This window comes from Lycium barbarum, chromosome 7 (assembly GCF_019175385.1).
Source record: "Lycium barbarum isolate Lr01 chromosome 7, ASM1917538v2, whole genome shotgun sequence".
In the NCBI taxonomy this organism is placed as follows: Eukaryota; Viridiplantae; Streptophyta; class Magnoliopsida; order Solanales; family Solanaceae; genus Lycium; species Lycium barbarum.
In genome coordinates, this window is record NC_083343.1 from 119033753 (window position 1) to 119046446 (window position 12694).

The window sequence follows — 12694 nt, forward strand, 5'->3', positions numbered from 1 at the left end:
ACATGCATCTGCGCATGGAGTACTAAGTAATTGTGGCAGTGAAATCATAGACAATTCGATATACGCTGCAGCGGCTGGTATCGAACCCGTGACCTCTCCCCTTTTGTTCTCCCAAAGGAGACGACTTTCACCAATTGAGCTGCAGCTCAACTGGTAAGAGGCGCTCCTTCGGGGGACAAAGGGCCTGAGGTCACGGGTTCGAGGCGCTGCAGCGTGCTATCTCGAATTGTCTGTGATTTCACTGCCACAATTACTCAGTAGTCCATGCACAGTATGGTCAGCGCCCAGCTGTTGCATGTCAGCTAGTCAGCAGGGTCAGATACCCACAGCAGTCAGTAGAGGGGGCAACCTACAGTGCAGCTCAACTGGTAAGAGTCGATTCCCTCAGGGGAATGTAAAGGGCCTGAGGTCACGGGTTCGAGGCGCTGCAGCGTGTTATCTCGAATTATCGTGCCTCACTGCTACAATACCTGAGTATGTCATGACTAGTCAGCAGGGCGCAGATGCCACAGCAGTCAGTTATGGGGTCAGATACCCAGAGGTTCATAGCATGGTCAGCGCCCAGCTGTGGGTCCTCACAAATGCAGCTCAACTGGTAAGAGGCGCTTCCTTCGGGAGGACAAAAGGCTTGAGGTCACGGGTTCGAAGCGCTGCAGCGTGTGCGAATTGTCTGTGATTTCTTGCCACAATAGCTCAGTAGTCCATGTCATGGGTTCGCGGACTGGCCAAGGCAGTCGGTTCCACAAGCATGTCAGTCATGAGAGGGCAACCCCAGTTCAGATACTGTGGATCCTCGACAAAAAGTCGCCTTTTTTGTGAGGACCCACAGCTGGGCGCTGACCATGCTGTGAACCTCTGGGTATCTGACCCCATAACTGACTGCTGTGGCATCTGCGCCCTGCTGACTAGTCATGACATACTCAGGTATTGTATGAGCAAGAGACACAGACAATTCGATATACGCTGCAGCGGCTGGTATCGAACCCGTGACCTCTCCCCTTTTGTCCTCCCGAAGGAGACGACTCTTACCAGTTGAGCTGCAGCTCAACTGGTAAGAGGCGTGTTACATCCCGCGTTTTCATGCGTTGGAAAGCGTGCGAGTTAAATATTAGTAACGAAAATGAGGTTATCGTTCCAGGCTTGTGGGTGGTTGTAGTAATGGTACAGATGTGTTACAAATATTTGAAGTTAAGCAAATCGAAGAAAATAAATTTTGTCAAGGTTCGAAATTTATTTGAATAAAATACGGTCCAAGTTATAATACCCCGTATTTTTGGATTAGGAAATTGGACCTTCCAATATGAGAAAATTTACTCGAAGTTGGAATATTTAGTCACATTCAAGCATGAAAATAAAAAACTTGGTGTATACAAGAATGAAGTCCCGAAATGATTTAAGATGGGAGAGTATGACGACGATAGTTGAAAATAATATTTTATGTGGTGCAAATAAGGATATGGGCTAGTGCTATATCACATGATTATGATAACGAGTATATGAAGTGTACTTAAAATGATCATTATTTAAGTAAATTGAGATCAAAAAAATTAATTATGCATAAATGATTAGTTGATGAACTTAGTGGGAAGTTAATTATTTAATTACGGATTAAGTGGGTGAATTGTTTTGGGTGTTAGCCCCCTAACGTGACAACACCTTGGATGACAATTATATATATTGATATGTGTCATTTTTAGGAAGTCTTCTTTTGGAAGTTTATCCTTAAGAGTGGGACCCACGGTCCACTAAAAGAATGTAAACATTTCCTATATCACTAAAGTGAATATATTTGTGGGCAGCAACCATTCTTAACTTTGGAAAAGAATTCACCTAGTAGACAAGGGCAGCAAATTATATAGATGTACGTGCATAATGGTGTAGAAAGGTGATGAGTAATTTAAAAGGGAGTGGAAATAGAATGACAAGTGTAAAGGAGGGGACATGCATTTAATGCATCCTTTATCATGTTGGATGGATTATTTATTTATACATATTATATCATTTTGAAATTGAAGTTTAGGGATATATATATATATATATACACACCATTACACGTGCTGCTACAGAGTATTGTTGTACTTCTCTTATCTCACTCTTGGAGAATTGATTTTATGGAAACTTTGCACTGCACATAACTGAAAGGAGAAGCAACGTGCAGTTAATTTCTCTTGGCAGCAATATTTATTTCCAAACCAAACAGCAACGTGTAACTATTCTCAAGAACAATAAGGCGGGTTTTGCTCTCCGCTCCGATCTTGTTATCCTGTTTTATCGTGTTGTTGAAATTGGGCTTTCTTCGAAGGGAAGTAAAGTGGAAGAAGATTATTTCTTGGTATATATGGTAAGGATTATCCTCTTCTAAGTATATTTATATTCATTGAAGTCATAACTAAATTGTGGGACGAGAAATACGAAAATTTTACCGTAAATTGTATTTGATGTTGTTGTGGGCTCATGGGCTGTTTGTTGGATTGTTTTGTGGGTTATGTAAACGTTGTTATGGATGAAAATAAATGTAGTTAACTTGTAGAATATGGAGGATGTTGCTATTGATGTTGTTTGTATTAATTTCGACTTCGTTACGGAAATAAAAATTATGAAATAGTTATATCGCGAATTGGTTGGTTGGAAAATTTGGAAAATAAAATGTGGGATATTCTATCGAATATTTTGGAGCTGGAAATATTATGAATAATTGTTGGTGTTGTTGTTGATATTGTGGCCGAGTTAAATTCTCGGTTTTTTTGTTGTATTTTTGGCCGAGTTGAATTCTCGGGGATGTTGAATTTATAGAGGAGATGCTGCCCAAATTTCCGTAGACAAGTATGAATTAAGATTGGATTCTTAAAGGCTTGAGATTGATATTTGGTAATTGTGACCAATTGTAGATTTTGAAGGAAATGAGAATTGAATTTGGACTAGCGTAAAGGGCGAAAAAGGTATGTAAAGCTATCCCATTTTTTCTTTTGGCATGTCCTAGATATATTAGGTCGAGATTTGAGCCTCGGGGACAACTCTATTCTCCGGAATCCATGCCTAAAGTTTTTCCTTTTTCATTCAATAGAATTGAATTAAATATTGTATGAAATGTTGAAAAATTGCCTAAACATCTAGAACTTGCACAAATAGGACCCGACTACCTTAAAACTCTCACAAGTGACGTCATGAAATGTAACGTATATAAATCGTGTACGCCACCTCATTTGACCCGAGGTGGGCCCGTTATTCCCGGAGTTTCTTAATTGTTTCGTTTATCGAACGATAAGTATTGTAACTATTCTAATGAGAATATTTTTGTGATGATTATGACGAACATGATTTTTCCTTGGGCTCTCCGGCATGCTTATATGAAATATGTATATGATATGTATATGTACATGGGGGGAGTGAAGGAGATATGAGGGGAAGGGATATATGTTGCGCTATAGACGCGTTTCCACCTGGTCAGCTGGCGTTATATCATCCCGGACGCGGGATATACGGGCGAGCCGACGTATTTCGGCGCTATGTGGGCGAGCCGGCGTTGTTCGGCGCTATGATATGATATGACATGATATGATATGATACGCTATGATATGATATGACATGATATGATATGATACGCTATGATATGATATGATATGACACGACATGATACGATATGATATGACATGATACGACATGACAGGATATGAGTTCTATTTTCTATGTCTATGAAAAAGAAATGTTTTTTTTAAACAAAAGAAAATTTAGAGGGGGAAAAGTCAAGCATGCATGGTATCTGGCCAAAAAGGGCATTCCTATGTACAGGTTACTTTCTTACCTCCTCACACGTTCTATGAGCCCATGATGCTGTTATTTATATTTAATGCTGCTTATTATGCCGGTTTCTATGCTTTACATACTCGGTACATTATTCGTACTGACGTCCCTTCTTGCGGACGCTGCGTTTCATGCCGCGCAGGTCAGTAGACAGACGGGTTTAATCCCTAGGAGCTTCACCAGCTGTTCCTTGAGAGTGCTCTAGTTGATCCGGAGCTTCAGCCTATTGGTACTACTTTTGTGTATATAATCGGGCACGACAGAACCCGGCCCTTCCTATGTATATATGCACTTTGTTTAGAGGCTCGTAGACAGATATGTACAGTCAGATGTTTTGTACTTTTGTTGTCCTCGTCGTTGTATAACGTGCTAGCAAAGTTTATAAGTTCATGTTTACAATTATGCCATTAATGTTAGCGTTAAGCAACAGAAAAAAAAAAGATACGATATAGTCTATACGGCCCACCTAGTAGTAAAAGTACGATACGAGATAAGGGGTGCTCGGTACAAGTATCGGGTACCCGTCGCGGCCCCTAGTTGGGTCGTGACAGAAGTGGTATCAGAGCAGTTCGTCCTAGGGGTTTGTCTACGAGCCGTGTCCAGTAGAGTCCTGTTTATGGGTGTGTAGCGCGCCACACTTATAAACAAGAGGCTACAGGGCATTTAGGAAAAATGACCGTCTTTCATCTTAAGAAATCGTGCGATAGAGCCAAGTTAAGGATGCAACTATCTAATTTTTTCTGTTTAATTTTCAGCAATGCCTTTGAGAAAGAAGAAGAAAGTCAGCACAATACTAGGCGCTGCGGGAGAAGGCACCAGCCGAGAGCCCCCGGTTGAAGTAGGACATAGTGAGTCTCAGAGTGCCACTCCCTCGTATGCTACCTCTATCCCTCCAGTAGCAGAAGAGCATGAAGAGGTCTCCACTCCAGCTCCAGTGTATCCAGTCCCTCCACCGGTTGCTTCGGGTCAACAAGTGACCGAGGCCATCCATTTACTGACACAGTTGGTTGCCGCCCAGGCACAGCGGCAGAATGTGAGTTCAAGTGATCAGTCAGCTAGTACCAGAGCCCGTGATTTTATTGCCCTAAAACCTCCGGAGTTCTATGGGTCGAAACCGGAGGAAGATCCCCAGAGTTTCATAGATGAGATGTTGAGGCCCCTGAGGGTAATACATGCTTCAGATACAGAGTCCGTAGAGTTGGCTTCATACAGGTTGCGGGATGTCGCGGTTCAGTGGTATGACAACTGGATATTATCAAGGGGAGCAAATGCGCCTCCCCCGGTTTGGCGGGAGTTCACTGAGGCATTTCTGCGACATTATTTACCACCGGAGATTCGACGGGCTCGAGCTGATATGTTTTTGAATCTTGGACAGGGGAATATGAGCGTCAGAGAATATAGTCTTCGCTTTAACTCGTTGGCCAGGTATGCCCCAGCCATGGTAGCTGATATGGGAGATCATGTACATCGGTTTGTGAGTGGGTTGGGGCCACATTTAATTAAGGAGTGTCTGACAGCTTCACTCCAGGATGGGATGACTATTACTCGTATTCAGGCCCATGCCCGAAACCTGGAGGAACAGTATCAGTTACGGAGAGATGAGCGCTATTCGGATAGGGGTTCCAGAAAAAGGGGCAGATCTTTCGGGACTAGAAGCGAGTATAGAGGGGGACAGGCACAGGGACGATCCGAGTATTCAGGCCAATCAGCGGCCAGTGCACCTCCTCGATTTGCGGATAAGGGATTTGATCCTTCTACCTATTCAGGACCAGATCAGAGTGCCAGAGCTTCAGGGTCCCAGTATAGAGCTGATTCTAGCAGGACGAGGCAACCCCCACTACGGTGTGCTCGGTGTGGCAGGCCACACTCTGGACAGTGTTACCGGGATACAGGCGCATGTTTTTCCTGCGGTCGGACCGATCATTTGATGCGTGATTGCCCGGTAAGGAATGAGGGAAGCAGAGCTCAGCCCGCCGGGTCGGCAGTTGGTTCATCACCGTCCGTACGCCCTCCTAGACAGGCTTCCCAGGTTCTAGCAGGTCGTGGTCGAGGCAGGGGAGGGGCACCCGGTTCAGCCGGTCCTCCGCACCGTTTATATGCATTAGCAGGACGGCAAGATCCTGAACCTTCCGCAGACGCGACTACAGGTACACTTTCGGCATTTTCTATGATATGTGTGAGTTAATTGATCTGGAATCTACTTTATCATGCACCGTCCCTTGTGTTGCTGAAAATTTCACAAATGTAGGAATAAGAGACGAATGTAAAAATCAGGTAACCTAAGTCCCTAAAATGGGTATGTTAAGCGGCGTGTGAGATAGCTACAAAGGAGACCTCCCCGAAATATTATAATACACTATGAGACAAGTCTAACATTCGAGGACGAATGTTCTAAAGGGGGGGAGGATGTTACATCCCGCGTTTTCATGCGTTGGAAAGCGTGCGAGTTAAATATTAGTAACGAAAATGAGGTTATCGTTCCAGGCTTGTGGGTGGTTGTAGTAATGGTACAGATGTGTTACAAATATTTGAAGTTAAGCAAATCGAAGAAAATAAATTTTGTCAAGGTTCGAAATTTATTTGAATAAAATACGGTCCAAGTTATAATACCCCGTATTTTTGGATTAGGAAATTGGACCTTCCAATATGAGAAAATTTACTCGAAGTTGGAATATTTAGTCACATTCAAGCATGAAAATAAAAAACTTGGTGTATACAAGAATGAAGTCCCGAAATGATTTAAGATGGGAGAGTATGACGACGATAGTTGAAAATAATATTTTATGTGGTGCAAATAAGGATATGGGCTAGTGCTATATCACATGATTATGATAACGAGTATATGAAGTGTACTTAAAATGATCATTATTTAAGTAAATTGAGATCAAAAAAATTAATTATGCATAAATGATTAGTTGATGAACTTAGTGGGAAGTTAATTATTTAATTACGGATTAAGTGGGTGAATTGTTTTGGGTGTTAGCCCCCTAACGTGACAACACCTTGGATGACAATTATATATATTGATATGTGTCATTTTTAGGAAGTCTTCTTTTGGAAGTTTATCCTTAAGAGTGGGACCCACGGTCCACTAAAAGAATGTAAACATTTCCTATATCACTAAAGTGAATATATTTGTGGGCAGCAACCATTCTTAACTTTGGAAAAGAATTCACCTAGTAGACAAGGGCAGCAAATTATATAGATGTACGTGCATAATGGTGTAGAAAGGTGATGAGTAATTTAAAAGGGAGTGGAAATAGAATGACAAGTGTAAAGGAGGGGACATGCATTTAATGCATCCTTTATCATGTTGGATGGATTATTTATTTATACATATTATATCATTTTGAAATTGAAGTTTAGGGATATATATATATATATACACACCATTACACGTGCTGCTACAGAGTATTGTTGTACTTCTCTTATCTCACTCTTGGAGAATTGATTTTATGGAAACTTTGCACTGCACATAACTGAAAGGAGAAGCAACGTGCAGTTAATTTCTCTTGGCAGCAATATTTATTTCCAAACCAAACAGCAACGTGTAACTATTCTCAAGAACAATAAGGCGGGTTTTGCTCTCCGCTCCGATCTTGTTGTCCTGTTTTATCGTGTTGTTGAAATTGGGCTTTCTTCGAAGGGAAGTAAAGTGGAAGAAGATTATTTCTTGGTATATATGGTAAGGATTATCCTCTTCTAAGTATATTTATATTCATTGAAGTCATAACTAAATTGTGGGACGAGAAATACGAAAATTTTACCGTAAATTGTATTTGATGTTGTTGTGGGCTCATGGGCTGTTTGTTGGATTGTTTTGTGGGTTATGTAAACGTTGTTATGGATGAAAATAAATGTAGTTAACTTGTAGAATATGGAGGATGTTGCTATTGATGTTGTTTGTATTAATTTCGACTTCGTTACGGAAATAAAAATTATGAAATAGTTATATCGCGAATTGGTTGGTTGGAAAATTTGGAAAATAAAATGTGGGATATTCTATCGAATATTTTGGAGCTGGAAATATTATGAATAATTGTTGGTGTTGTTGTTGATATTGTGGCCGAGTTAAATTCTCGGTTTTTTTGTTGTATTTTTGGCCGAGTTGAATTCTCGGGGATGTTGAATTTATAGAGGAGATGCTGCCCAAATTTCCGTAGACAAGTATGAATTAAGATTGGATTCTTAAAGGCTTGAGATTGATATTTGGTAATTGTGACCAATTGTAGATTTTGAAGGAAATGAGAATTGAATTTGGACTAGCGTAAAGGGCGAAAAAGGTATGTAAAGCTATCCCATTTTTTCTTTTGGCATGTCCTAGATATATTAGGTCGAGATTTGAGCCTCGGGGACAACTCTATTCTCCGGAATCCATGCCTAAAGTTTTTCCTTTTTCATTCAATAGAATTGAATTAAATATTGTATGAAATGTTGAAAAATTGCCTAAACATCTAGAACTTGCACAAATAGGACCCGACTACCTTAAAACTCTCACAAGTGACGTCATGAAATGTAACGTATATAAATCGTGTACGCCACCTCATTTGACCCGAGGTGGGCCCGTTATTCCCGGAGTTTCTTAATTGTTTCGTTTATCGAACGATAAGTATTGTAACTATTCTAATGAGAATATTTTTGTGATGATTATGACGAACATGATTTTTCCTTGGGCTCTCCGGCATGCTTATATGAAATATGTATATGATATGTATATGTACATGGGGGGAGTGAAGGAGATATGAGGGGAAGGGATATATGTTGCGCTATAGACGCGTTTCCACCTGGTCAGCTGGCGTTATATCATCCCGGACGCGGGATATACGGGCGAGCCGACGTATTTCGGCGCTATGTGGGCGAGCCGGCGTTGTTCGGCGCTATGATATGATATGACATGATATGATATGATACGCTATGATATGATATGACATGATATGATATGATACGCTATGATATGATATGATATGACACGACATGATACGATATGATATGACATGATACGACATGACAGGATATGAGTTCTATTTTCTATGTCTATGAAAAAGAAATGTTTTTTTTAAACAAAAGAAAATTTAGAGGGGGAAAAGTCAAGCATGCATGGTATCTGGCCAAAAAGGGCATTCCTATGTACAGGTTACTTTCTTACCTCCTCACACGTTCTATGAGCCCATGATGCTGTTATTTATATTTAATGCTGCTTATTATGCCGGTTTCTATGCTTTACATACTCGGTACATTATTCGTACTGACGTCCCTTCTTGCGGACGCTGCGTTTCATGCCGCGCAGGTCAGTAGACAGACGGGTTTAATCCCTAGGAGCTTCACCAGCTGTTCCTTGAGAGTGCTCTAGTTGATCCGGAGCTTCAGCCTATTGGTACTACTTTTGTGTATATAATCGGGCACGACAGAACCCGGCCCTTCCTATGTATATATGCACTTTGTTTAGAGGCTCGTAGACAGATATGTACAGTCAGATGTTTTGTACTTTTGTTGTCCTCGTCGTTGTATAACGTGCTAGCAAAGTTTATAAGTTCATGTTTACAATTATGCCATTAATGTTAGCGTTAAGCAACAGAAAAAAAAAAGATACGATATAGTCTATACGGCCCACCTAGTAGTAAAAGTACGATACGAGATAAGGGGTGCTCGGTACAAGTATCGGGTACCCGTCGCGGCCCCTAGTTGGGTCGTGACAAGGCGCTCCTTCGGGGGACAAAGGGCCTGAGGTCACGGGTTCGAGGCGCTGCAGCGTGCTATCTCGAATTGCCTGTGTCTCTTGCTCATACAATACCTGAGTATGTCATGACTAGTCAGCAGGGCGCAGATGCCACAACAGTCAGTTATGGGGTCAGATACCCAGAGGTTCACAGCATGGTCAGCGCCCAGCTGTGGGTCCTCACAGTGTGTGTGTCTCTAAGTGCATAAGGGGAAGTTGTTATATCCCGTATTTTTGTACATTTGATTTGTCGTAAGTTAATCGACATAATTTCAAAGGCAAGGTTAATTTTTGAGGTTATAAGTATTTATGCGACGCTTAACGAGTGATAAGTAAGTGTCGTCAAAGGTTAAAGGTTAAACAAATTTGGGCTATAGTTCGAACCGCTCGCACCGGAGAATTTTTGTTATACTCAAGTATGAAAATAAAGAGGTAGGTGTATAAAAGGATGAGGTTCTTAAATAATTTAGGACTTAAAAAGTATGCTACAGTGATTAAAAATAATATTTGATTTATGTATAAAGAGGCTAGGGACTAGAGTTTTACCACATGATTATAATATGAAATGTGTTAGAAGTGAAAAATACTGAGTGAACTGACACAAAAAAAAAAAAAAAAATTAATGATGTGTGTAAATTGTATGTTGGTTTATAAGGAGACAAGAAATAAATTGTGAAACAGCTGTAACAAACTTCATGTGGAGTCAACTACGTGGCCTTATGATAATGAAGCAAAGTAGTGACTAATACAATTAGATAAAGATGAAAGTTGTATTTAAAATGATAAATGCTTTAGCTGGTGGAACCCACATTTAAAAGAGAGGAAAAGGTGAAGGTTTATGCCTACAGATTTCACTTCTAATATAAATATACACGTTCAGTAACCTTCATTTGGAGGAAATTGGATATTCACTTAAGCATGGCATTAGAAACATATTACATCCCGTATAAAATTTAATCGTCCAATATGAGCAAATTTATTCGAGCCCGGAAAATTCAATCATATCCAAGCATGAAAATCAAGAACTCAGTGTATACGAGGAATGAAGTCCCGAAATGATTTAAGATGGAAGAGTGTGACGACGGTAATTGGGAATAATATTTTGTGTGTGCCAAAAGAGATTATGAGCTAATGCTATATCTCATGATTATGATAATAAGTATATAAAGTGTGTTAAAAAGTGATTCATGTTTAAATGGATTGAGTATCAAGAAATTAATTATACGGATAAATTGCTAAGTGTTGGATTGTAAGTGGAGTACTAGTTAATCTTCGGACAAAAAAATAAGTATTATCTTTACATATCTACGTGGGGCCTTGCCAAGGAATGGAAAAGATGACTAATGGCCTATATATGACACATGTACTGAAAATAACTTCGGATAAGTTTGTGATATGGTAAAATATTGAAAAGGTAGTGAATGAAATATGAAATATGAAATGCTTTGGATTGTCATTTTCTTTAGATCCAAAACGTGTTGCAACCACATGTGAGACCTTTTCACTTAGTGGAATATTGATCCTTAAATACAAGCATGGCAGCAACGTTTTTTCTCCTCAGAAAGACACCAACAACACTTTTCACTCCAAAAGAAACATAATAGTAACGTTATTTCCCAAAACATAGCAGCAAGTTGTCCTTCCAAAAGAGAACAACAATGTTTCCATTTACGTTGGGGAGATCGAAGGTTATTTTATAGTGAAGTAAGGAGGAAGAAGATTATTTCTTGGCATATAAGGTAACGACATGACATTGGGGGAGAGCAAGTGAACGATAACATAGCTAAACGACAGAGGTATGTGAGGCTAGTCCTTTCTTTCTATGGCATGAATCTTATATCTTGACTCTTTTTATTTATCCATGAGTTCCCTTAAGTTTCGAAAAATATGAATCTATGTCCATAATTAGCCACACAAGGTAATGAGTAAAGTATAGAAATCCCAATACTCATGTTGTAATGATCCTATGATGTTAATGATGCTATTTATTGCTTACACTCACCTTATATGCTAATTCCTTCAAGGTGAGGCAGGATGTCAATGAATGTTCCATAATGACGTCGGAAGCCACCGACCTTACGTCACTCTGATATAGTTATGGCTTTTGATTGGGCTCTTATGCATGCTTTATATATGTATGTATGTATTTTCTCACACCGCCCCGCGCTATAGTCGGTCGGGCAGGCACGTAGATGTGCACACCACTATAGTGGGTAGCTTATACCCCGGACGCGGGAGGCCTGGACGCAGGCTATGATTATCACACCGCTCCTACATGGACGGGCAACTTATACATTATCACACCGTACCTATATGGACGGGCAGCTTATATATGTATACATACATGACATGATAATGATTTTGAGTAAGTCAGCATGCATTATTTCAGTTATATTTGATAGCCAGTACAGATTGCTCTTTCTTGATGCCTCCCTATTTCATTGATGTATTATTATTGATTATGCCTCTCATACTCAGTACAATATTCGTACTGACGTCCGTTTTCTTGGACGCTGTGTTCATGCCCACAGGTAGACAGGGAGACGATTTTGATCCAGATGCATAGGAGTTAGCGGCTGATTTGAGAGCACTCCATTGTTCGGAGGTGCTTACGGTTATTCTGTTGTGTATATCTATGTATATTTTGGGCATGAAGGAGTCTTGTTCCGCCTATATGTATAGTACTTCAGTAGAGGCTCGTAGGTACGCAGTGTGGGTAGTATGGTCTTACAGTTTTTACGTATATGCATATTACTATTTTGATAGCCTAAGGGCTTATGTTTATAAAAGTACGATTTCTAGCATGAATTGTATATAAATTCGATAAAGAAGAGTATAATGAGTATAGTGAGCAGTATACTGAGCGGTGCTCGGTGGTTAGCCCCGGGTACCCGTTGCGGCTCCTAGTCGGGTCGTGACAGAAGTAAACCGAGCCCCTTGCCATCCTCAACCTTCATCATACTTGTCCGACTGAACCTGAACCCTGATACTATTTGGTAGGCTAACTCGACTCTAATATGATATGATATTGTCTGCTTTAGACCAAGCCCACACAGTTTTCTTAGAAAGGCCTCACACTATTAAGAGATCTTATACCTTATATGTAACTTTTCAATTTTTTTAGCTAGCAATGTAAGACTTTATTCGCACACTAACATTATTAAACAGGTAATATAT

General features: G+C 40.3%; 3 long non-coding RNA genes across 3 annotated transcripts; all 3 read left to right on the top strand.

Annotated features, from left to right (window-relative positions):
- The first annotated feature begins 2041 nt into the window (after window positions 1–2041).
- LOC132602499 (uncharacterized) lies at window positions 2042–4199 on the top strand. The gene is made up of 3 exons (XR_009567805.1): window positions 2042–2341; window positions 2889–2939; window positions 3944–4199. It is a non-coding gene; the product is annotated as an uncharacterized LOC132602499 (long non-coding RNA).
- A 2970-nt stretch (window positions 4200–7169) lies between these two features.
- Window positions 7170–9344, top strand: LOC132602501 (uncharacterized). Its single transcript, XR_009567806.1, has 3 exons — window positions 7170–7486; window positions 8034–8084; window positions 9089–9344. It is a non-coding gene; the product is annotated as an uncharacterized LOC132602501 (long non-coding RNA).
- Window positions 9345–10923: 1579 nt separating this feature from the next.
- LOC132602502 (uncharacterized) lies at window positions 10924–12306 on the top strand. Its single transcript, XR_009567807.1, has 2 exons — window positions 10924–11313; window positions 12049–12306. It is a non-coding gene; the product is annotated as an uncharacterized LOC132602502 (long non-coding RNA).
- The last annotated feature ends 388 nt before the right edge of the window (window positions 12307–12694 follow it).